This window comes from Tursiops truncatus, chromosome 12, assembly GCF_011762595.2.
Source record: "Tursiops truncatus isolate mTurTru1 chromosome 12, mTurTru1.mat.Y, whole genome shotgun sequence".
NCBI lineage: Eukaryota > Metazoa > Chordata > Mammalia > Artiodactyla > Delphinidae > Tursiops > Tursiops truncatus.
Window position 1 is genome coordinate 10,300,180 of NC_047045.1, and position 25,358 is coordinate 10,325,537.

The following is a 25,358-nucleotide window of genomic DNA, read 5'->3' on the forward strand; positions in this document are numbered from 1 at the left end:
CTTCCTTCTGCTGTCTGCTCCCTGGTGAGTGAGGCTGTCTAAGAGGCTTGTGCAGGCTTCCTGGTGGAAGGGACTGGCTTCTGCCCACTGGTGGTTGGAGCTGGGTCTTGTCCCTCTGGCAGGCACGGCCGTGTCAAGGGGTTTGTTTAGCAGGCTGCTGTGGGCTCAGGAAGACTTTAAGCAGCCCATCTGCTGTTGGGTGGGGCTGTGTTCCTGCCCTGTTGGTTGTTTGGCCCAAGACGTCCCAGCACTGGAGCCTACAGGCTGTTGGGTGGGGCCAGGTCTTGGGGAGAAAATGGTGGCCTCCAGGAGGGCTCACGCCAGTGAGTACTTCCCAGAATTGCTGCTGCCAGTGTCTTTGTCCCCACAGTGAGCCACAGCTGCCCCCAGCCTCTGCAGGAGACCCTCTAATACCAATAGGTAGGTCTTTCCCAGGCCCTTATGAGATCACCACTTTTTTTCCCTGGGTCCTGGTGCACATGTGACCTTGTATGTGCCCTCCAAGGGTGGAGTTCCTGTTTCCCCCAGTCCTGTGGAATTCCTGCTGTCAAACCCCACTGGCCTTCAAACCCAGATTCTCTGGGGGCTCCTCCTCCCATTGCCAGACCCCCAGGCTAGGGGCTCAGAACTTTCACTCTTGTGGGAGAACTTCTGTGGTATAATTACTTTCCAGTTTGTGGGTTGCCCACCCAGAGGATATGGGATTTGATTTTACTGTGACTGCGCCCCTCCTGCTGTCTCGTTGTGGCTTCTTCTTTGTCATTGGATGCAGGATATCTCTTTTAGTATGTTCCAGCAGTTTTCCTGGCGATGGCTGTCCAGCAGTTGGTTGTGATTTTGGTGTTTTCGTAAGAGGTGAGGTCATGTCCTTGTCTCTACCTCTGCTGCAGTCCTTTATAGCCTAACATCTCATCACCTCCTCCACCTCAGGGTCACACAGACCAACCCTGGAACAATGTAAAGGGGACTGCACAGAGGGTGGGTACCTGGAAGTGGACTCACTGGGGACCGTCTCAATGGCTAGCTACACGGATGCCATTGCACTGGCGGGTCTTTTAAGTGACAGGTTTCCACCACTGCCTGTTGTCTTTCCAGGAACCCCAACCACCAGCTTCCCATCCCTTTCAATTGTCTCCATTACCTGCTTCCCTCTAGAGGCATTTGGGCTTGGGGTCTCCAGTCTAACCATGCCACGTCCAGAATCCTACGTATTATATTTCAGAAAAACCCCAGCACATCCTGGTCAGCCTTGATCACATGACAGCTAGTCTTTTGTGTTCCAGTCTTAGTGCAGCCTTTCAAAAGTCATATGGAGCGTTTGATTAGTGTAACAAGAAATAAAAGAACATGAGAAAGCAGGAAGCCAGCTAGTCAGGAGCAAAGCCAAAGTGTGCTAACCTCTACCCCAGAGCCCTTTCTGTTATAATGTGTGGGCCACCTTTAGCTGCTTCAAGAGGTTGAAGGGATGTTCTGGGTCACTTCAAAGAGCAGCACGAGAACCCAGTGTGAATACCAGCTTTTAGCTCAGTATCAGGACAGTCTAGCAATGAGAGACCCCGCACCAATGGAAGAGCCCATCCCTGGATGCCTTCACCCCGAACCTGGATCATCAACACTCAGGGGCTCCAGGCCCCGAGGAGGTCAAGCCAGACAGCCCCAGAGAGATCTTTTCACCCCGCGTTCTGCAACTCTTCTTCTGGCTCCTCCTCAACCATCACCTCTTATGCCCCCTGAAAAGCAGAGGACGAGGGGAGGACCGGCTGAGGGATGCTGCTCTGACCTGCCCTCACCTCCTCGGATGCAGAGAAAAGTGCTTTGCGTGGCCTCTTACTTCTCATGAGCCCCACTCTTCCTCCTCCCTTCCACTGTCGGCTGCAGCCCTGAATCTCCTGAGAAGTGTGTCCTCTGTGCCCCGCCTACCCTGACGTGTGTGCCTGTGCGTGTGCGTGTGTGTGTGTGCGCGTGCGCACGTGAGCTCTCCAGAGTGGAGCCTTCACAGGACGATGAATTCCCTTCAACTGGTGGGTTCCCATTCAAGTCACCGAATGTGGGGGGACTGCCCAGAGCCAGCATTTTTCTGGCACTAGAGGGGCCAGGTGAGTAGACATGACCCGTTTGTCTGTAAGCTTTACCACCAGCCCCACCCCGGTGACCGTGTTGACTGGCCCTGGGGAGTGGGGATGCATCTTCCTCACTGTGCAGCCTTCACACTTTCCACAAAGTAAGCACAAAGTCAGCTGTTACACAGATCACAGAATTTAGCCACGATATAAGGGGAGCACTTTTCAGCTGCATGGTGATTTTTCATTCATATATTTCAAGCTATTTCCTTCAAAGGCACACTTAGTTCTCTGTTCCACAAAGAGAAACCAGTAGGACACAATTTTTAAGTTATATTTAATTGCTCTCATGGAGTGTTCTACTGGGTAAAAAAGAAAGAAAGAAAGAAGAAAAAAATGCCAGGATCCTTTCAATGGCTGACCCAGGAAAAAGCCAAGTTACCCAGGCTTTGCTTTCTGTTATCTGCAGTATGAAGCTCAAATTGTTCTAAATTCCTTTTATTTTCAACGTCTGATTTTTCCCAGCTTTTCTTCTCTTGCCATCTCTTTCGTCTGTTGCCACATACAATGCATAACAACAGTTCCTAAACTCTGAAAATATAGAAAGCTCAGAAGAATATTGCCTGGGGAAAATTAATCCCTGTACCTCTAGTCACAAAGATTCATTTGCACATGAAACCCTGAATTCCCCCTGGTGAGAGATTTCCATCTTTCATTAGTCTTATGCAGTAGCAACTGGTGTACTACATCATGATGTCAGAGCCAGTGAGTAAGCTTTCCCCAAACTGAACCTGTGTTCCCATGATTTTGTGTTTTGGTTGAAAAAAGTCATGACCTCACGTTGTCTTGTATTTGTATCAGTTACCTGTTCAGACAAAGCTGTCCCCTCCCCCCAGATTTAGTGGCTTAAAACAGCAACCCTTTTTCAGCCTGCACTTCTGTTGGCAGTTCTTCGGGCCTTGGCTGGACTCACCTGTACACCTGTGACCAGCTGCTGGGCAAACCCATCTCCGCTCAGTGCAGTCTCCCAGACTCCAGCAGGTCGGGCAGATTCTCATGGTGGTAGGTTCCTAAGAGAGTGTTACCAAATGCAAGTCCGTGTGCCTGATGCACAGTGAGGCCAAACAATACCGAAACGTCGGCGTTTGGAGCAGAGAAAGGTTTATTGCAGGGCCGAGCAAGAAGAACAGGTGGCTCGGGCCCCAAAAACCCCCGAACTCCCTGAAGGTTTCAGCAACAGCATCTTTAAAGACCAGATGAGGGAAGGGCTGGTTACTTGTTGCAAACTTCTTTGTGTAGCATCCTTTGCTCTTGCGGCTGTCCGCGGTTGGGTCACAATGTTCTTGTAAACCTCCAACAAGACAAATGTCATTCTCTGTTCTGCAACTTTGTTATCTCTATATGAATGTAAACGGTGCTATACCCTTAAAGGTCAGAGCCTTGAGAATGGGCTGTTCTGTATATTTCAGGCTAGAGGCAACATTCTTAACTGGAAGCAAAGGTAGTAGAATACGAAGGTTAAAGTAAAAGAAGCAGATCCAGTATGGAGTCAAGCTTGTTCTTCTCTGTTAAAAGAGTAGAAGCGGAACCTGCAAGGTCTCTGAGGCCTCGGCTCAAGTGCTCACAGAGTGACAGTCACTGCATCCTGAGGGTCACAGCAAATCATGGGGATGGCCCCACGTGAAGTGGGGACTCCACTGTCCCAACCCACACCCGCCACTTTAGCTTACTCACTCTCATTACGTGCAGTTGGTTCTGCGGACACAGTGTCGATGGATGATCGCTTTGTGTTTCTCCCCATGGTTTCTTTCACTTCCAGAGCCTCAGAAGGAAAGGGAGGGAAGACAACGTTGTTAGCACCTAATATACGACAGGAGTTGACTAGGCATTTTCTTTTTTACTTTATTTTATTTTTGTAACATCGTTATTGGAGTATAATTGCTTTACAATGGTGTGTTAGTTTCTGCTATATAACAAAGTGAATCCGCTATACATATACATATATCCCCATAGCACCTCCCTCTAGTGTCTCCCTCCCACCCTCCCTATCCCACCCCTCTAGGTGGTCACAAAGCACTGAGCTGATCTCCCTGTGCTATGAGGCTGCTTCCCACTAGCTGTCTATTTTACATTTGGTAGTGTATATAAGTCCATGCCACTCTCTCACTTCATCCCAGCTTACCCTTTCCCCTCCCTGTGTCCTCAATTACATTTTCTATGTCTGCTTTTTTATTCCTGTCTTACCCCTAGGTTCTTCATAAACTTTTTTTGTTTTGTTTTTAGATTCCATATATATGTGTTAGCATACGGTATTTGTTTTTCTCTTTCTAACTTACTTCACTCTGTGTGACAGACTCTAGGTCCATCCACCTCACTACAAATAACTCAATTTCGTTTCTTTTTATGGCTGAGTAATATTCCATTGTACATATGTGCCACATCTTCTTTATCCATTCATCTGTTGATGGGCACTTGGGTTGCTTCCATGTCCTGGCTATTGTAAATAGAGCTGCAATGAACATTGTGGTACATGACTCTTTTTGAATTATGGTTTTCTCAGGGTATATGCCCAGTAGTGGGATTGCTGGGTCGTATAGTAGTTCTATTATTAGTTTTTTAAGGAACCACCATACTGTTCTCCATAGTGGCTATATCAATTTACATTCCCACCAACAGTGCAAGAGGGTTCGCTTTTCTCCACACGCTCTCCAGCATTTATTGTTTGTAGATTTTCTGATGATGGCCATTCTGACTGGTGTGAGGTGATAACCTCATTGTAGTTTTGACTTGCATTTCTCTAATGATTAGTGATGTTGAGTTTATTTTTGTGTATGATGTTAGGGAGTGTTCATTCTTTTACATGTAGCTGTCCAGTTTTCCCAGCACCACTTATTGAAGAGGCTGTCTTTTCTCCATTGTATATTCTTGCCTCTTTTATCAAAAATAAGGTGACCGTATGTGCATGGGTTTACCTCTGGGCTTTCTATTCTGTTCCATTGATCTATATTTCTGTTTTTCTGCCACTACCATACTGTCTTAATTACTGTAGCTTTGTAGTGTACTCTGAAGTCCAGGAGCCTGATTCCTCCAGCTCCGTTTTTCTTTCTCAAGATTGCTTTGGCTATTTGGGGTCCTTTGTGTTTCCATACAAATTGTGAAATGTTTTGGTCTAGTTCTGTGAAATATACCATTGGTAGTTTGATAGGGATTGCATTGAATCTGTAGATTGCTTTGGGTAGTAGAATCATTTTCACAGTGTTGATTCTTCCAATCCAAGAACATGGTTTACCTCTCCATCTGTTTGTATCATCTTTAATTTATTTCATCAGTTTCTTATAGTTTTCTGCATACAGGTCTTCTGTCTCCATAGGTAGGTTTATTCCTAGATATTTTATTCTTTTTGTTGCAATGGTAAATGGGAATGTTTCCTTAATTTCTCTTTCAGATTTTTCATCATTAGTGTATAGGAACGCAAGAGATTTCTGTGCATTCATTTTGTATCCTGCTACTTTACCAAATTCATTGATTAGCTCTAGTAGTTTTCTGGTACCATCTTTAGGATTCTCTGTGTATAGTACCATGTCATCTGCAAACACTGACATCTTTACTTCTTCTTTTCCAATTTGTATTGCTTTTATTTCTTTTTCTTCTCTGATTGCTGTGGCTAAAACTTCCAAAACTATGTTGAATAATAGTGGTGAGTGTGGACAACCTTGTCTTGTTCCTGATCTTAGTGAAAATGGTTTCAGTTTTTCACCATTGAGAACGATGTTGGCTGTTGCTTTGTCATATATGGCCTTTATTATGTTGAGGTAAGTTCCCTCTATGCCTACTTTCTGGAGGGTTTTTATCATAAATGGGTGTTGTATTTTGTCAGAAGCTTTTTCTGCATCTATTGAGTTGATCATACGGTTTTTCTCCTTCAGTTTGTTACTATGGTTTATCACATTGATTGACTTGTTTATACTGAAGAATCCTTGTATTCCTGAGATAAACCCCACTTGATCATGGTGTTTGATCCTTTTAATGTGTTGTTGGATTCTGTTTGCTAGTATTTTGTTGAGGATTTTTGCATCTATGTTAGTCAGTGATATTGGCCTGTAGTTCTCTTTCTTTGTGACATCTTCCTCTGGTTTTGGTATCAGGGTGATGGTGGCCTCGTAGAATGAGTTTGGGAGTGTTCCTGCCTCTGCTATATTTTGGAAGAGTTTGAGAAGGATAGGTGTTAGCTCTTCTCTAAATGTTTGATAGAATTCACCTGTGAAGCCATCTGGTCCTCAGCTTTTGTTTGTTGGAAGATTTTGTTGTTTTTTTTTTTTGCGGTACGCAGGCCTCTCACTGTTGTGGCCTCTCCCGTTGTGGAGCACAGGCTCCGGACGCACAGGCTCAGCGGCCATGGCTCACGGGCCCAGCCGCTCCGCGGCATGTGGCATCCTCCCAGACCAGGGCACGAACCTGTGTCCCCTGCATCGGCAGGCAGACTCTCAACCACTGCACCACCAGGGAAGCCCTGTTGGAAGATTTTTAATCACAGTTTCAATTTCAGGGCTTGTGATTGGTCTGTTTATATTTTGTACTTCTTTCTGGTTCAGTCTCGGAAGATTGTGCACTTCTAAGAATTTGTCCATTTCTTCCAGGTTGTCCATTGTATTGGCATATAGTTGCTTGTAATAATCTCTCATGATCCTTTGTATTTCTGCAGTGTCAGTTGTTACTTCTCTGTTTTCATTTCTAATTCTATTGATTTGAGTCTTCTTTTTTTTCTTGATGAATCTGGCTAATGGTTTATCAATTTTGTTTATCTTCTCCAAGAACCAGCTTTTAGTTTTATTGATCTTTGCTATTGTTTCCTTCATTTCTTTTTCATTTATTTCTGATCTGTTCTTAATGATTTCTTTCCTTCTGCTAATTTTGGGAGTTTTTTTGTTCTTCTTTCTCTAATTGCTTTACGTGTAACGTTAGGTTGTTTATTTGAGTTGTTTCTTGTTTCTTGAGGTAGAATTGTATTGCTATAAACTTCCCTCTTAGAACTGCTTTCACTGTATCCCACAGGTTTTGCATCATCTTGTTTTCATTGTCAATTGTTTCTAGGTATTTTTTGATTTCCTCTTTGATTTCTTCAGTGATCTCTTGGTTATTAAGTAGTGTATTATTTAGCCTCCATGTGTTTGTATTTTTTACAGATTTTTTTCCTGTAATTGATATCTAGTCTCATAGTGTTGTGGTCAGAAAAGATACTCGATATGATTTCAATTATCTTAAATTTACCAAGTCTTGATTTGTGACCCAAGATATGATCTATCCTGGAGAATGTTCCATGAGCACTTGAGAAGAAAGTGTGTTCTGTTGTTTTTGGATGGAATGTCCTATAAATATCAGTTAAGTCCATCTTGTTTCATGTATCATTTAAAGCTTGTGTTTCCTTATTTATTTTCATTTTGGATGATCTGTCCATTGGTGAAAGTGGGGTGTTAAAGTCCCCTACTATGATTGTGTTACTGTCAATTTCCCCTTTTATGGCTGTTAGCATTTGTGTTATGTATTCAGGTGCTCCTATGTTGGGTGCATAAATATTTACAACTGTTATATCTTCTTCTTGGATTGATCCCTCAATCATTATGTAGTGTCCTTCTTTGTCTCTTGTAATAGTCTTTATTTTAAAGTCTTTTTTGTCTGATATGAGAATTGCTACTCCAGCTTTCTTTTGATTTTCATTTGCATAGAATATCTTTTTCCATCCCCTCACTTTCAGTCTGTATGTGTCCCTAGGTCTGAAGTGGGTCTCTTGTAGACAGCCTATATACGGGTCTTGTTTTTGTATCCATCAGCCAGTCTATGTCTTTTGGTGGGAGGATTTAATGCATTTACATTTAAGGTAGTTATTGATATGTGTGTTCCTATTACCATTTTCTTAGTTGTTTTGGGTTTGTTATTGTAGGTCTTTTCCTTCTCTTGTGTTTCCTGCTTAGAGAAGTTCCTTTAGCATTTGTTGTAAAGCTGATTTGGTGGTACTGAATTCTCTTAGCTTTTGCTTGTCTGTAAAGGTTTTAATTGCTCCATCGAATCTGAATGAGATCCTTGCTGGGTAGAATAATCTTGGTTGTAGGTTTTTCCCTTTCATCACGTTAAATATGTCCTGCCACTCCCTTCTGGCTTTCAGAGTTTCTGCTGAAATATCAGCTGTTAACCTTATGGGGATTCCCTTGTATGTTATTTGTTGTTTTTCCCTTGCTGATTTTAATATTTTTTCTTTGTATTTAATTTTTGATAGTTTGATTAATATGTGACTTGGCGTGTTTCTCCTTGGATTTATCCTGTATGGGACTTTCTGCACTTCCTGGACTTGGTTAACTATTTCCTTTCCCATATTAGGGAAGTTTTCAACTATAATCTCTTCAAATATTTTCTCAGTCCCTTTCTTTCTCTCTTCTTCTTCTGGGACCCCTATAATTTGAATGTTGGTGCATTTAATGTTATCCCAGAGGTCTCTGAGATTGTTCTCAATTCTTTTCATTCTTTTTTCTTTTTTCTGCTCTGCAGTAGTTATTTCCACTATTTTATCTTCCAGGTCACTTATCCATTCTTCTGCCTCAGTTATTCTGTTATTGATTCCTTCTAGAGAATTTTTAATTTCATTTATTGTGTTGTTCATCATTGTTTGTTTGCTCTTTAGTTCTTCTAGGTCCTTGTTAAATGTTTCTTGAATTTTCTCCATTCTATTTCCAAGATTTTGGATCATCTTTACTATCATTACTCTGAATTCTTTTTCAGGTAGACTGCCTATTTCCTCTTCACTTGTTTGGTCTGGAGGGTTTTTACCTTGCTCCTTCATCTGCTGTGTGTTTCTCTGTCTTCTCACTTGGCTTAACTTACTGTGTTTGGGGTCTCCTTTTTGCAGGCTGCAGGTTCGTAGTTCCTGTTGTTTTTGGTGTTTGCCCCCAGTGGCTAAGGTTGGTTCAGTGGGTTGTGTAGGCTTCCTGGTGCAGGGGACTAGTGCCTGCTTTCTGGTGGATGAGGCTGGATCTTGTCTTTCTGGTGGGCAGGACCACGTCCAGTGGTGTGTTTGGGGTGTCTGTGATCTTATTATGATTTTAAGCAGCCTCTCTGCTAATGGGTGGGGTTGTGTTCCTGTCTTGCTAGTTGTTTGGCATAGGGTGTCCAGCACTGTAGCTTTCTGGTCGTTGAGTGGAGCTGTGTCTTAGCGTTGAGATGGAGATCTCTGGGAGAGCTTTCACCGTTTGACATTATGTGGAGCCAGGAGGTCTCTGGTGAACCAATGTCCAGAACTCGGCTCTCCGACCTCAGAGGCACAGTCCTGACACCCAGCTGGAGCACCAAGACCCTATCAGCCACATGGCTCTTTTCCACCAACTGCCATCGTTAAAATCACTGCAGAAGATGCAGGGGGAGGCATGCAACCTACTGTCTGCAACCCTTTAAAAAGCATTCATTAATGGGTGTGATTGACAAAAGCTGAAGAAAAAGCCATGTTGCTCCTGGGAAGAATGCAAGTGTAAAGATCTGAATAAAGAGATGTAATTTTCTATGCACCAAAGCACTTGTCAGCTCCTCTGTAGGTAATGATAGTCCTCTGTTAAAGAATATTGTTGCAACAGCAGTGTAGGAGACTGTTATTTGGCGTCAGCGGTCCCCCATTCACCCCTATGGACGGCTCCAGCTTTGTTCCAGCGATCGGCAATACTATTCCAATCATCTAGGCATTTTCCATCTGTTAGCTCCTTCAACACCCACACAGCTGTTTTGCAGATAAAAAAATTGAGACCCAGAAAATGTAAATAACTTGCCCACGTACCTCAATCTAAATACAGAGCTGGGGTTTGGAATCGCGCTTAGGCATGATTCCAAAGCTCTTCTTGTCCTACCATGCTGCTTAGCAGATGTCTTTCACATACATCACATCACGAATGAGTGAATGCATGAAATGTGGAATAAATCAGCTATAAGTGTAGTGTTAGTCAAACGATTTGATATCTTCTTTTCCAATTAATATGGCCTGTCTGCTCAAGCCATGCTCCCTTAGTCATTACATAATCTATAAGTATTGTTTCCCACCCCTTCAAGCATCAAGGTAACACATCAGTAATTCCCATTATTTTTTGAAAGGCCACTCTTAAACGTTGCCATCTCTGGCCAAGCTCACCCAAATGGTACCAATGTCAACACGTTGTCATTTCCTGGCAGTATCGCTGCTAGCCTAATAAGAATTGAAAGTTGGGGAATAGTTTACCAGATCTCTTTTGAACTCCCCAACAGAATTGTTTAATGAATAGTGCAGATTTGTAATTCTGCAGTTTGTTGGGCCACTGCAAATCATGACTGTTTGACTGTGGTCAGATGTCTCTGAATATGGTTCAAAGGAGACAGAGCTCATCTTTTTGGAGATAAGATTCAGTAAGTTCTTTTAAGTCACTTTGCAATGTTTCAGAATGTTTCTCCCTAAGGTGACGTACTGTCTGTCTTAGTCTAGAATAGCAGGAGCCATCCATCAGCCTCTTCCAATTTGACCTGGTTCAGTTATTTTACCGTACGAGGAGGCCAACTGGGGTGGTGCCGGCAGGCTGGACCCGCGATTGTCTCAGTGGTTGGCCTTTGCTTTCTTATAATCACTTGGCTGTGCTAGGATTACCGGAACGTTCGTTCTAATAAAGGCAGTCCTGCTGGACTATGAATTTGCCTTGCTTGCTGAGATCACTTACCGGCAGAACTATGAAAGTCTACAAAAGTCGATCTCTGTGTCTATGAGTGAAAAAAAAATGTTTTCACAAAGCTGTGACTATTTATGTATTTGTTTTCAATTCAGTATGGTGAGTTCTCAAGAAATTTTTTATGAAAATTAAATTAATCCAACACAGTGGTTAAAAACACAGTTTGGGAATAAAAGGGAGCTTGTTTCAAATCCCACTTCCCCCACAAGGTAGTTGGGGAGGAGGCAAGTGACCTAACCTCATTGTGCTGGAGTTCCTTCTCTCTTCCTAAAGCAGCAGGAGGGAATTCCCTGGCGGTCCAGTGCTTGGGACTCGACTCCGCGCTTTCACTGCTGAGGGCCCCTGGTTAGGGGACTACGATCCCACAAGCCTTGCCATGCGGCCAAAGAAATGAAATAGAATAAAGTAGCAGGAATAAAACCTCCCTAATAGGATTGTTTGTGCACTAGTGAGATGTAATGTGTGTAATATTCTTGCCTGGCACATAACAGGTACTCAGTACATTGAATGTATTGTTATTATTTGTTAATTTATTAATGCTAATTTCTGCATTGATTTTAATGAGTTAAAGTCCTGGGCTTGATTAATTTGCATGTTTTCATCTTCCTTTCTTCCAGCACTCGATGGCAATTTCTGTCAACGGTAAATGGAAGTTTAAAAGCTATATGTTCACACAAACTGTCTTTCTTTATTCCTTAGAGTGAGTTTTAGGAGTCTTCCTGGTAAATAATTTATATAATCACAGAAAGAATGAAGTTATCCTTATTATATCTCAGACTATTTTTTATCATGGATCATTGCCTTTATTAAAGGTGACAGAAATAATGCGTTTGTTCTGGAAGAGAGGCATTGATTTACTATATGACAGCACAGTACATGGCACATAATAGTTGCTGAGAAAATATTTATCGCGAATGGATAATTAACAGATAATGACCAAATAAATGATTTAATATTTATTTAGTCAGGAGACAGTTCATTGCACCTCTTTATAGAAATTGCTTTGGTATTGTAAAAAGCCCCCCACACAAATGAGATGCATCACTGAAGCCCAGAGTGTGATATTATTAAACGTGTTTATTGCTGAATCACTGAATGTTGAGACAGTTGATAAACTAGATATTTGAGTGGTTTTTAAGAAGATAACTAAACTCCTGTATTGCCTTATTGTTGCAATAATCTTAAAAGAAGTATAAAACATACTCCAGTGTTCCCTTTTGAATAAAGATGGTGAATATATCAATAGTAACCTGTGCGGTTCACAATAATTTTTTAAGTACTTTACTAGGCAGTTACTAGGCATTGTTATGGTGTGATCAGCAATTTTAGCCTAGAGACCATGTCAGTTATTTTTGAACACTCTCCAATGCTTCATATCATCACTCAAAACAGAAAGACTCCTTTTAATTAAGTGTCAGGAACCATCCATGAATTTTTGCCAGCATTTCTGCTAGCCAGTAAGTAAGGTTAATTGACAATCCCTAATAGAGAATCTTAGAGAAATTCACACCGTAATTAACATAGGTTAAGATGCTGATAGTGCATGAATTATCTACTCAGTCAGCGTGAGTGGGGTCTTTGGTCTTACAGAGAAAGTGCTCAAGTGCAGTAGTGTCTTACATAATAGATCCCTCATTAGTGTGAATTAGTATTTCTGAATGTTGCTAATTAGCAAGACTGAGAACAAAAAAAATAAAATTCTGGTTTTCCAAATTGCGAGGGTGCTGGTTAGTGTGTTTGCTAAACACGGTTAGATTACCATTTTGACTGAATTCCAACAACCAGGTTTCCCGTGGTCGGCAGGCACTGTGTGTGGTATGTTTTACTTGCCTGGGAGTAATCAGCCGTGTGCTACGTTTGCACTGAAATTTGAGATAAATCATATTTTAGGAAGTTATCAAGGATGTAGTTTGGTGAAGAATACGGATGCAGTGTTCTATTTCTGAGGTGACTTAGAAACTTCAAAGAGAAAGTGATGAGAGTAACCCTCGTTTTCCCAAGCTGTAACTTATCCCAGCCAGTGTGGAGCCCACCCACTGCCCGCCCTTATGAGACGTGGGCTGCAGACTACGCGCATTTCTGTGTGCCACCTGGCGGGGAAGGGCGTGAAAGGGACAAAAAAAGAGTTTTTATCTTTCGTGCCAAAGAGCAGTGGGTGATTTTTTTAAACATCTGAGAGAGAACTGATGATGGAGAAGTTAGAAAAGAAGAAATAATGAAGAGAAGTAAAAATGGGGGTTGCACCAGGCAGAAGAGACTGTCTATAGTCCTTTTCAATCTACAGTGAGTGTTGTGAAATCAAACTCACAAGGTGGGAGGTGTGGGGTAGATGGGATGAGGCAGGACAGAATAGGAAACAGACTGCATCACAAGTAGTGGGAGTCAGGATTATTTCATGAGCCTTTTAGATTTTTTTCAAAGAATTCGTATTTTACCAAAGTAATACATTTGCCTAGTTTTAAAAGTCAAATAATAAAGATGAACACACAATGAATCATAGACGTAAAAACATAAAGCTACAAAACTTTTAGAAAAAACGTAAGAGAAAATCTTCAGGATCCGGAGCTAAGCAAAAAGTTCTTAGATTCAGCACCAAGAGCACGGTCCATGAAAGGAAAATTGACAAAGTGGACTTCATGAAAATTTAAAACATCTGCTCTGCAAAGCACCTTGTTAAGAGGATGAAAAGACAAGTTGCAGGCTGAGGGAAAAGGTCTGCAAACCACATGTCCAACAAAGATAAGACTCAAGAGTTAAAAAAAAAAAAATTTGAATTAGAAAATGGTCAAAAGATAAAAACAGACATTTCACTGGAGAGGGTACACAGATGTCAAATAAGCACATGAAAAGATGTTTAAATTCATTTGCTATTAGGAAAATGCCAACTGATACCACAGGAGATATCACTACACACCTATCAGAATAACCAAAATAAAAAGCAATGGCAACACAAAATGCTGGGGAGAATGCAGAGAAACGATTTCTTATCCGTTGCTGGTGGGAATGTAGAATAATACAGTCGGTCGGGAAAACAGTTTGGTGGTTTCTTATAAAACTAAGCATGACTAAGAAATCGTATTCTTGGGCATTTATCCCAGAGAAATGAAAATTTTCGTTCATAGAAAACCTGTACACAAGTGTTCATAGCATCTTTTATTCATAATAACTAGAAACTGGAAACAACCCAGATGTCATTCAGTTGGTGAATCGGTTAGACAGACTCTGGTACACATGTACCAGGGGTACTATTCAGCAGCAAAGGTGAACAAGCTATTGATATGCACAGCTTGGTTGAATCTTGAGGGAATTATGCTGAGTGGAAAAGAAGCCAATTTGAAAAGGTTGCATACTATATGATTCCATTTATATAACGTTCTCCAAATGACAAAATTATAGAAATGGAAATGAGATTAGTGGTTGCCAGGAGTCATGGCGGGTAGGGGATGGGAGGAAGGAGTGTGGCTGTAAAAGGACAACATGGGAACTCCTGGTGGTGATGGAAACATTCCGTATCTGGACTGTATCAGTGTTAACACCCTGGCCGTGACACTGTGCTGTAGCTTTGCAAGGTATTATCACTGGGGGAAACTGAATAAAGGGTACACAGGACCTCGGTATTATTTCTTGCAACTGCATATGATTCCGCAATTACAAATTTGAATTTGTAGTTACAACTAACAAAACTGAAAGTTTAATTTAAAATAATAAATAAAAAGTGAAATAATATGAACTCTTTATATCAGAATATGATGTTTCCCTGCCTCAGCTCTCCCACTCCACCTCCCAGGATTTCTTTCCAGAAGCAACCATTTCTGTTTTTCTGTTGTTTCTTCTAATACTTAACCAATGTCTGTATTTTTTCAATAGTATGTGCATACAGCTAACTTCTGATTAATCAATTCTGAACATTTTCTATTAACTTAAAATTCTAGTAAATGAAGATTTAGCTCTTTTTTCACTGTTTACCTTCTGCAGACCCTCCCATCCTTCCAATCTAGGTTTTGTAATTTTTTGATAAGTCAGAATTCAGGGTCTACATTATACCTATACGTATTATATTGTACTACTACTGTTTGTTTTTCCGGTAGTAAATAAATGCCTATTTCTTGCTGTTGTTGCTTTCATAGTTCTTCCCACATCTTGCAATAATCTGTCAGTAAAACTGTTCACAAGGTCAGTTGTGTCAGTTCAATGATCCAGTTCCATGGTGGTGTTTCTTGGAGACTCCCCCCTCCTCTCAGCCGGGCCGGCTGCTCAGCAAGCCTGCTGCACAGACATCAGCTTCTGGCTTCGTTTTGATGTTCTAGATTGCCTTCCCAGCCTACAGGGGCGTATGGTTTTGTCTTTCTTGATTTAGCCCCTGTGATGGAAGGCATATTGCTGACCTCCAACAAACTGCCTGCGCATGGGTCACGCCAGTCCTACATGGACGGAAGCGTCTCCGCCTGGCGCACGGCGACCACCCAGGGTTTCCTTCACCCTCATCCTGAGCCGTGTCTCCTGCGCCGGCTCGTCCTCTGTCTTGATTTACATCCCCATTTTGATGGGGTGCGTCCTCCAGAACACTCCTGAGGAAGAGTACAAGGAAAGCAAATTTTTTTGGAGATCTTGCATGTCAGAAAATGGCTTTTTTCCATCTTCATGTTGCTTGATAGGTTGGCTTGGTATACAATTTTAGGCCAGAAATCACGTCACTTTGGAATTTTGAAAGCATTGTACCCTGGTGTGCTTGTTTTCAGGATTGTTAAGTCCAAAGCCATCCTGATGTTTGTACGTAACCAACGGTGTGATATTGCCTGTCCTACATTTGGAACTTTGTACGATCCACTTTTGTCCCCAGTGTTGTGAATTTTCATAATGATTTTCCTGGGCACAGATGTATTTTTATCTACTATAGTGGGGACTCAGGGGGTCATTTCAAACTGGTAATTTGTGACCTTCTGTTCTAGAATGTTTTGTTGTTTTTTTTTTTAAATGACCTCCTCCCTTCATTTTCTCTGTTGTCTCATGGAAATTCATTATTTAGAGGCAGGGCTTGGGGACCGGCCATCTGACTTTCTTCTTTTTTCTCCCATTTTCTACCTCTTTGTCTGGTCTTTGTTCTGTTTTTGGGGAGTTCTGGCCAACTTTATCCTCCAAACCTATCATTTCTAAGGTTCTTTATTGTCGTTGTGATTGTTTACTGTGTCCCTCTATTTTAGCTTCCTGTTTTTGCTGCACAGATGTAGGACCTTGCTTTATCTCTGTGAAGATGTTAATAACAGTGTTTTCTTTTGCTTCGTTTTGGGTTGCTCTTGATCTCTTTGTACTGGATGATTTCCTCAGGCATTTAGTAAACTTTGGGTGTCTCCTCGCAGAGAAGTGTGGGATCCGACAAGGGTGACTGGAACTTCTGAGCATGTGGCCGGGGGCGGTCAGCTTGACCTTCCCCATGGGTGGATCTGGGTCAGCTGTTTCCTGGGACACCTCTGGGGTCAGGACCTTCAGCTGTTTCTTCTTGGGCCGGTCAGACTCCCAGAGAGGTCTTCTCCAGACTCCTACCTGGAGGTACAGGTCCTGCTGCCATTGTTGAGATGGTGACCGGGCGCTAGTGGGTTCTCAGCATTCAAGCTGTATATGGTCACTTGGAACCCATGCCTGAGGACCCCTCGTCCGAAGCCCCCCAGCCAGAACCCTGCTGGGAAAGGAGCGGAGTCCTGCCCAAGGCTGCAGGCAGGGTGCACACAACCTCCCTCCAGTGAGTCGCCCCGCAGGGACCGAGTGCTGCCCTGACTTGTCTGAAGTGTGAATTTTGTTGTTTCTCGGCTTTTCCCAGCCTTGGCTTGGGGTTTTCTCTCTGGTGCCAGCCAGTCGGCTACCTCACTTGCCCAGCTGCTTTCCTACTTTCAAGATTATGTTGTTGCTGCCTCCCCTCCTGTTCTATCCTTTTATGTGTTTAAGTCTTTTTAAAACGTATCATCACTATAGTTTTAGTGAGCTTTTCAGAGGTATCAAGATTAGATGTGTATGTTCATTCTACCGTCTTAACCTACAGGGCAGCTTCTATCGTGTGTGTGTGTGTGTGTGTGTGTGTGTGTGCGCGCGCGCGCGCGGGCGCACGCTAGATCGCAACAGCAAGTGTATTTCTCATTGTGTCTAAAAGTCAAGCAGATTTGGAAACTGATGCTAGGCCATGCCAACAGCAAAGTTGTCAAGTCCAGTCAAAGGCCAGTTGTATTTTCTCTTTACTGTGAAAGTCTTCTAAGGAGCTGAGGGAGTTTTCATGGTATATAGAGCCACTTTTTTAGAATGTGGTAGCCACAGGATAATCTAGATCTAACTCTTTATTGGCAAAAAAAAAAAAAAGGTCAGCTGCACTTCCCCTGATAGTGTATTTGATTGTACCTCTTCATTTCTGTTATGGGTACCACAACTGTATTTTGGGTCCCAAATTTTCTGCTCCACATAGAGAATGTCACAACACCAAAAAATAAAATAAACAGCAAGCACAGCTGAGTTATGCAGTCTCTATCAATCTATAATCTTCAATTGTGCTAACATTTACATCTGCTTTGGTAAAAATACACCGGAAAATACAATTACCCGTTCAAAATATTAAAAGTAGCTCTTTAACTAGAATATTGCTTTAAAAACTCAAAAGGATGTTTTATTTTGAAACCAGTAGAGGCCACAGATATGAATAGTGGGACTTCTTTTCAATAAAAACAAATATTTATTTTTCAGAATTTTTTCCCTAGTACTATAGCATTTTAATTCTACAGCCTAGAAAAAAAATTCATGAGAAAATGTTCACAGATGGATCAAAAATTTCCTTATAGCATTATATTTTATTTTTATCAGAATTCAGTGAGATGGTTTCCTAATTCTTAATGAGAACTCACTTTTAAGCTGTTTCCTCCAAACCTTCTAAGATTCAGAACTGAGTGAACAATGGTCACATGACTGAAATCTCACCCTTTGTCCCTGCTGTGCTAACACTGGAAAGCACTGGATTAAAGGTCACATTTGGAAACGCACAGGGGAGTGAGTATCCAAAAGTGATTTATGAAGTTACACTGTATCTCACTGTAATATATTGACATTTCCATTAGTATACATTGTTCCTGAAGAGGAAAGTAAGTCAGGATGGGTTTTATTATATTTATACGGAGGATGTGGGTAGAGGGCCCTCCTGCTCTTGTACTGATGTTAAAATTCTTCTCTTATTTACTAATTGTAAACTTACAGACTCAAGAATTTAAAGTGGACCTACAGGTTGTGTGTCAACCTAAAAGTAAAGTGCAGTGTACCATATTTATTCAACAAGTATTTCCTGAGTTCTACTATAGAAGTTATTCATGCTTTTACTTTAAACTTATTTTGCCTCTTAAATATTTTCATGGACCACTGGGGGGAAATCCTATTTTTAAATCCTATAAAAATTAAACACTTTGAGGAAAAATTGGATCTTTTTTCCACAGTAAGATCTCAAAGTATATATCTGGTCATGAAAGATCACCAAAACATACAAACAACAACAACAAAAAAAAAAAAACAGTAAAAGAGAAACCGATAAGGCCAAATCCAGAGGTTAGCTAGTGCATTAAACTTTGTGATCGATCAGAGAGATGGAGCAGACGGGTATCACTCACCCTGACTGGTTCCCTGAGTAAATACTAGTTTGCTTACCCTGTTCCAGGCACTCTGTTCCAGGCGCTTGAGATACATTAGAGAACAAGATGACACTCTTGGCCTTGGGTAAAGGAGTCCTGGTCGTTCTCTTGGAGAACAGACACTGAGCAGAGGCCTCAGCTGCTACGGAGCCCACAGGCCATCTGGAAGGGAGCATCCCCAGAGGGAGCCCTAGGGAGAGAGGTGCACGGCGCGCAGAGCAGCCGGGGGGCCTGGAGGGAACAGAGAGAGGGGAGCCCTGATGGGAAGGTGGGAGAAGGGGCGGCACACAGTGCCCTGCAGGCCTTCTGAAGACTCAAGCTTTTACTCTGCAAAACACGGGGAGATTTGTGCGCAGGGAGGCACGATCTCAGTGTTCAAAGGACTGCTGTACCCTAATAACCTGTATCTTGGGCAGGTCATCTAAGCTCACTGATATCAACCTAAAAAAAAACAGGAAACCAATTCAAGAGGCAAAAGCATTTATTTGGGATCAAAGAATTGCAATTTGGGGTACATGTATTGGGGTAGAAACACAAATAGTGTCCCTATTACAGGAGAGGGAATCAGGGTTTTTAATGAAACAAGTAAGAGGAAGATGAGACAGGTTGCTCTTAAGAGTCCACTGGTACTGATAAGTAAAGCTATTGGATTTGCACTTCACTGATGAGTCCAGCAAAGTGGTCACCAGGTAGAGGTTCATTTTCATCAGTCCCTTCAACACGGTCTTCTCATTCTTGCTGACTTCTTGGGATGTTGGCAGTTTGGCCCAGTTCACAGGGTCAGAAAACAGGACGCAAGGCAGCTCCTCCGGGATGGCTGCTCTGGCCCCATTTTAAAAGCCCCACTTACGTCATTTTTCACTCCGAGCTGCAGCTCCTTCATTTGTGTAAAATGAGCACAATATTTCCAGTCTGGCAGTGTAATATTTTAAATTACAGCTCATCTTTGTAAGCCATCTCACACACAAGGACTGAATGAACGAAGGTCCTACATCCAGTCCTAAAATCCTACATCCAGACTTTATTGAAGTCAAGGGGAAATGCTTCACTCACGAAGCAAACATGCACCGTCAGGGCTCTGGGGGTGGTAGGTCCATGCATGAGGAGATACAGGGGAGATGGATACGTGGATGAAGGAGGTGGTCCCTGCCCTCGCAGCTCGCTGTCTGCCAAGGAAAGGGGTTGTAAACAACAAATATAAGAGATACGTATGCAGAACAGGAGGACAGGGCTGAGTCAGTCTTGGGGGTTAGGCTGCATTTTCCGGAGGCCACAGACTCAAAAGGCTTGTGTCTGGAAAGCTGGATCTGAGGCTCTGAACTCTGTCCTACTGCCCTCATGCTCTTGGCTTTGGATAACTCAAAATCAACAGGAATTGCTAAACCGCAAAATAAAATTCTAGTTTTCATCACGGCGCAAGAGTTATACGCATGCTGAAATGGAGGTGATTTGTTGTAAAGATTCCGATGTTCTTCTCATTTTGGGGTGCTCTTGCTTTTGTGGTGCTCTATGCATATAATCATCTGTCTACTGCAAATTCAGCACCCGCGGATTGCCAGCCAAAAAGAAAGGAAAAAAAAAATGGAAAGGGGATGTGTAGAGTGTAGCCCTCGGGAGAGTAGCCAAAGGTAATAATGCTTAGACAGCACCTTGAGGAACTGTTCATCGTCCGGTGTAGCTGGAGCATGAGATGAAACAGCCATATGATAAGATGAGGCTGAATAAGGGCTTTTCAGCTATCAAAGCAAAGTCCCCCCCATGGCAACCAGAGATGTACAACTTCTAATCGGTGTTGAGAAATTGACTTTGACGTTAAACATCAGTTGATGCAAAGAAAGATACTGGAAGGGAAGAGGCCTAAATTTAATAGGATTTGCCCGAGTGTTAGAAGTACAAAAACCTTTACTCATTCTCCGTGATTTAATTTAAAATTCAAATTTTCAAAATTTCTAGGAGAAGCATGCATTACTGTCATAATGAGAGAAAAACAAAGTTAAATAAAAGCTATTTGAAAAGGCAAAAGTCTAGAACAAAAAATATATTATCTGGAGTATTTTTCTGGGTTTCTTATTAGTGTCTTGAGGACACAGCAGCACCCAGCACAGAACAGAAGGAAAGTCCCCAAACAAGGACGTAGCAAAATAATATCGTGCTGCTGCATCAGGACCCAGGCAGTTATTGTAAACTCAGCTGGATTAAAGGAGATGCCTTTGAACTAGCGCATGGCTGAAGTGGAGACTGTAAATTTAAGATGATATTTAAGGTATCGGAAATGATAGTGGGGAAAAGATAATTGAAAGACAAGCAGCAGCAGAATTGGAAAATCAATTATACTTCATAACAGGTTGTAATAAATTAGTTATCACCACCATTGATAGTGGACTTTTTAATGTGTGTTCCTTATAGCACAGTGGAATAGAATCATTACGTGGTCCATTTAAATGCCTAAAATGTATTGCGAACTTGTAGCTTTCACATTTTTACTATAAGAAACATATTACAGTAGTTCTTTAAGTTGTGCAACTTGGGAAGATTTTATTTTCTTCGTTCTAATTGTTTTCCTATTTTTCAAATACTCTATTTCAAAAAACATATTTTTTTGTGATGGAAAAAAATCTTTAAATTCCTTAAGGAACATCTTACGGAAAAACCTGAACGAACTTTTCGGCCAACCCAATAAAAGTAATGTAAATCATCTATAGGCTCATGCCCTGATACAGCTAATTTCATTTTTATATATTCACTTCTAGCTGGTTTTCTACTTCTAGCTGCTTTTCTTTTTATATATCATGGTATATAGTTCTAATCAACGTGAGTATTTGGTTTCATATTTTAATTTTACTGAACACTTAAAAATACTTTCATACTACCATGTACTCTCCATAATTATCATTTTTGTAGCTGTGTAGTACATCAGCATGGTCAAATACTATAATTTACAGTTTCCTACTTTGGGACATTGAAATTTATATAACTATCTCTGTACAATAAGCAATGATGCAATAAAAATTATTACATTAAGCTATCTTTATTTTCTTTTTGAAATTATTTTCCAAAGATAACTTTTCTGGTGTAAAATTATAAGATTGTTGGTTTTAAATTTTTTTAAACTTTTGTTGCCATAAAACTTTGTTCTGATTTACATTGTCACTAGCAATGTCAAAGTATACCAGAGTCACCTCAATTTTGTTAGTATTAGTTATTATTCTTTTGCTACTAAATAAGTATAAGTCCATACTTTCAAATAATTTTAATTTTTTTTTAAATTTCTAGTTAGGTTGAAAAGTTTTCTATCATTTTTTGCTACTGGTGGTCTTTCCTGACTGACCTATTTGTATAATACATTCATATTTTGGATTGTGATCCATTCAAATAAGCTTCTTATACCTTATAAATATTAAGCTTTTTTATACCTTTCAGTTTTTTCCTAATCAGGACTTTTCTTTGCATTATAATTTGGTCATTTCAGGTGGTAACATTTTCTGTCTTCATGACCAAAGCGGTCAGCTGTCTCCTTTATAATTCCTCTTAGTGACCAAACATCAGGCCATTACCGTTTCCTCCACAGACAAACAAATGTTTTCTGCTAGGTTTTGACAGTTTGATTTTATTTCTGTCTCTGAACATGTGAGTCTCTTGTGTGTAAGAGCAGTAGTGACTCCGTTGAAAGAGAACAGGGTCACGGCCTGCAGAGCGGGTCTCAGGTGACCGAGGGGTGGAAAACAGTGGCTGGAATTCAGAAAGCCGAGGCCTCCAGGCCGAACAATAAGATGATGAAACCTGTTCCCGGGTCACCAGCTTGTGAGGGATTTCTTTTTCTGTTTTTTATGATGTGATTATTTCCTTTTGTCTTGGGAAGCACCTATATTGTCTCAAACTGTGCAAAATACACTGGTGATGCGAGGGGAAACATGGGGATGAGCCCAAGTCCGATGGCAGACTGGTCACACACACACACGCCTCGGCTCCAATGGGGGAAACCAGGGGCACTGTTTTCGACTTCCAGTCAGTGGTCCTTCTTGGCTGCACATGGACACCTCTGGGGAGCTTTTGTAAACACTCTGAGGCCTGGGTTCCAGCCCATCCTGAGTACTGAGGTGTGATTCTAACATGCAGCCAAGGTTGAAAACCATTGTAATCATTTCGTCAAGAAATCTAATCTGTAAGAGCAGGTGACAAAGAGAAAGAACCAGAAACTACCTGTCATTTTTCTCGAAAACACCTGCATCTTGATGGCAAAATTTATAGTGGGAACAGGAAGACGGTCTTTGGACATAGCAGAAGTTTCCAGAATCTTCTCTTTACCTCCTCTCTATCGTGTAAGGTCCAGGTGGTTCTTTGCAAAAACCATGGAATACAGTTTCCAAAACCGGGGGAACAAAGTATTTGAAAGCAAATCTTGAACACAGCTAATTACTAGGAGACAGAGAGGCTTGGGGGAGACAGAGGGCTGTATTTTCAGCTTCCTTTCTTCCCAGCACAGACGGGGCACACACAGGGCAAGCCTACCAGACACAGAGGCTCGCCCACACGGAGCACGGCTTGGGGAGCACTGCACGCCACTGGCACGCAGCCCTTCAGGACTGGGTTTTTGCAGATTGGTGCTCACGTGAGCTCCTGTTCCCATGACCCACATTCTCCAAATGCCAGGGCAGAGGGTCAGCAGTGTGATCAGAGAGCGGAGAGCACAGAGCCAGCCTTGGCTGGAAGCTCAGCCCCGCCCAGGTGCCTCAGAGGTCATGCGGGTTTTAAGCCTCTAGGAATCATGAGAAGAACAGTTCATTGTCATTAACCTCACTGGAAAGAATATGGACATCTCAAGATACTTACAAAACAGAAAGATGGCATTTACCCCATTTTTGTGGCTTTGGAATAAGGGGGAAAATTCTCTAACTCAGCCCTTGCTTCAACACATGGCAGCAAAGATGTATTTCCTATTAGTTTGCCCTGACCAAACTTACAAAAAGAAAAAACTTTTTTTAAAGACTGAGAGCTTGATTTATGCCTTGAATAATCAAGTTATAAGTGGTATAATGAAAGTCCCTAATAAAATGGCTTTGGATACAATGTCTCCCATCCTCTGCCCAGCCTAATGCTAACCGCGACAGAGAGACAGGTCTTACTGGGGAGCAGGACGGGGGCAGGGAGAAAACTGTCTTGTCGCCGTTTGGGACGTTCCCCGCTCCACTTGCGAACATTATAGTTTCACTATCTTTACTTTTGTGCTTATCGTGACAGCACCTACCTGCGGAAAAAGTTTTCCACTAACCTCACAACAATAAAAGGACCCTGACTTTTATGCTGTTTAATTATTACGCTTACCTTCTCGGAGCCTCGATATCAGCGTCTGAAAACCAGGCATAGCATCACCAACCTGTACAGTTGCTGTAAATAAGAAAATTAGTACGTGCAGAAGCTTTGTCTAAGCGCCTGGCACACATGTCAGCGAGTGGTTGCTGTTATGATTGTTATTGTGAGTTGGTGGTTCTCGAGAACCCACTTAGGAGGCTTGGGGTCAGAAGGCCAGAGCGACCATGACAGAGAGCTGTGAAGACCCATCTGTATCTCTTCCCCACACCACCCCTGTTCCCAGCACACCATAAACCGAGTAAACACACAGTGAATCGTTGAACTGAGCGATGCCCCCCAACTGCATCCCGGATGTGAGCCCTGCTCCCGTGCACGGGCCTCCTACAGCGTTTCAGGACCTGTAACCCAACCAGGACAGCCCATGGCAAAGTCTCCTTCGTTTATGACGTAGTAGATGATCACTAATCAGGGCAGGAGACAGGAAGTAGTTTTAGTCCCTTCGTTACGTCAACATTTAAAGAGGCTCAAATAGGGGAGTTCCCAGGTGGCCTACTGGTTAGGATTCCGGCAGGGAACTGAGATCCCGCAAGCTGTGCGGCCAAAATAAAAAATAAAAATAATAAATAAAGAGGTTCCAGTAGTATTGGGAGGCTACATAACTCTTTTCTCCTGAGTACGCTTTTGTTACTTTATTACCAGGATCATACATGTTCATTGCAGAGATTTTAGAAAATATAGCCAAGCAGAAAAAAATAAAATCATTCTTAATCCCGGATATAGATTGTTTCTTTAATAATATATTGTGACAGGTTTCCAGTCATTAGTCATCATTTTTAACAGATTCTCAATATTCCATTAAATAAACCTACCAGTACTTATTTAACCTTTTCCTCGTTACAGGAATTTTAACCTGCTTTCAATATTCTGTTGCTGAAAACCAAGTTGCAATGATATGCTTATTCCTTATTAATTTTATAAATTCTTAGTAATTTGGTGTTTATTGTAACCCTGCCTTTTTGTCAAACTTTGCAGTGAAGCCGAAAGTTATTTTGCTCAGTTTACGGGAAACTGATTTTCTTATCCAGTCTGAGAATCTGCCCTCGGCCTTGGCAGTGCTGTCATCAGCAAGCTCTGTCCTGGGCTGCCCATGTCCAGTAACCGACAGGGAGTCCGTGTACTTGGATCCGAATGCTTAGCACACTCGTTCAGGGTGTGGGACAACTGGGGTCAGTGCCATGGGCTCCAAGCTCTCTGTATACAGGCCAGTTCATTAAATGTCCAAAAACTGCTTTCCTAACTCCAAACAGCTGTTATTTAAACCCTCGCTGTCAGTTTCAAAAGAACTGGGCAAAAGAGCATGAGTGAATGGACACAAATCCATCACCTCTACCGGGAAGAAAGTGTGTCAGCAGCCCCATGTCCCCATGGAAAACAGCTCAGAAAGGCAGTCATGTCAAACCACGTGAAATCGGTTAGGTTGTAGGAAAAGGAGAAAGAATAATACTGGGAAAAACAATTGGCCGACCTTATACGTGTTGATTTCTAAGCCGAGTCTGTGAATTCCCCGCCATCCCTACGTAAGACCAATTCGGTAACAAGTTTTAAATTGC

General features: G+C 41.9%; 1 protein-coding gene and 1 pseudogene across 2 annotated transcripts in view; one reads left to right on the forward strand and one right to left on the reverse strand.

Annotated features, from left to right (window-relative positions):
- KCNQ5 (potassium voltage-gated channel subfamily Q member 5) overlaps window positions 1-25,358 on the forward strand; it is a 581,715-nt gene that overhangs the window by 530,998 nt on the left and 25,359 nt on the right. The window lies entirely within an intron of this gene.
- LOC141276061 (sodium/bile acid cotransporter 7-like) lies at window positions 9,362-9,774 on the reverse strand (annotated as a pseudogene).